The sequence below is a fragment of the Chiloscyllium plagiosum genome, unplaced genomic scaffold, assembly GCF_037043375.1.
Source record: "Chiloscyllium plagiosum isolate Xiang-an unplaced genomic scaffold, Cpla_swu_hap1 HiC_scaffold_42, whole genome shotgun sequence".
Classification (NCBI taxonomy): domain Eukaryota; kingdom Metazoa; phylum Chordata; class Chondrichthyes; order Orectolobiformes; family Hemiscylliidae; genus Chiloscyllium; species Chiloscyllium plagiosum.
In genome coordinates, this window is record NW_028270180.1 from 62,867,951 (window position 1) to 62,868,740 (window position 790).

At 42.7% G+C, this 790-nt stretch overlaps 1 non-coding gene across 1 annotated transcript; it reads left to right on the forward strand.

The window, feature by feature from the left end:
* The first annotated feature begins 309 nt into the window (after positions 1-309).
* On the forward strand, positions 310-391 carry trnas-gcu (transfer RNA serine (anticodon GCU)). Its single transcript has one exon. It is a non-coding gene; the product is annotated as a tRNA-Ser (tRNA).
* Positions 392-790: the final 399 nt, after the last annotated feature.

A 790-nucleotide genomic window follows, 5' to 3' on the forward strand; every position in this document is an offset into this window, starting at 1 on the left:
GTCTGGAAAACAATTCCTCACAGACAACTTTACACCTCCTGATGTCACGGGCTCTTCAGTCCGTTGGCTTCAAATCTTCACAGATTTCAACAGACCTTGTTACATCGTCATTTCTTCATTTTTGTTCAGATCACTGTGAGCAGAGTGTCACAGTGGGAGTCTCTTCGCCCCACAACTCAGAGGTAAGACGATACTATTGGAACCGTCCTGTACTATTTATCATTTCACCAATATGGAGAAATATCTGCTGCTCAGCATAATTTACGCAATTCACTTATTCATAAGGTCAAATGTGCCCGGAATTTACGCGACGAGGTGGCTGAGAGGTTAAGGCGATGGATTGCTAATCCATTGTGTTCTGCACGCGTGGGTTCGAATCCCACTCTCGTCGCTGTTATCAGCGATTTTAAATTTTGCTATCTTTGGATGATCACAGCTGTCCAATGGTCTGTTTATATGCATCGACGCTATAATAAAATCTCAAAGAATAATTTGAGTCTGTTGCCTAAACTGCATTGAAATGTAGATTGAATTGGGACAATGAACAGGAACGCGATTGTCTTTTCCAAGTCAAGTTGCTGTGAACTTTTATCGTATGAAAGAGATCCAGGAGAACCAAATAACGAGAGATGCGAAGTGCATGTTGATGCATGCGATTCTTAATGAGCGTTTTGTCAGATGAAATTTGTAGCAGTTGGGTAGAAGTGATTCACCTTGGTAAAAAGAGCACAGAGAGACAGCACGAAACAATGGAGGTATTTCAAAAGTGGCAGGGGCTGGGTGCAGGGGC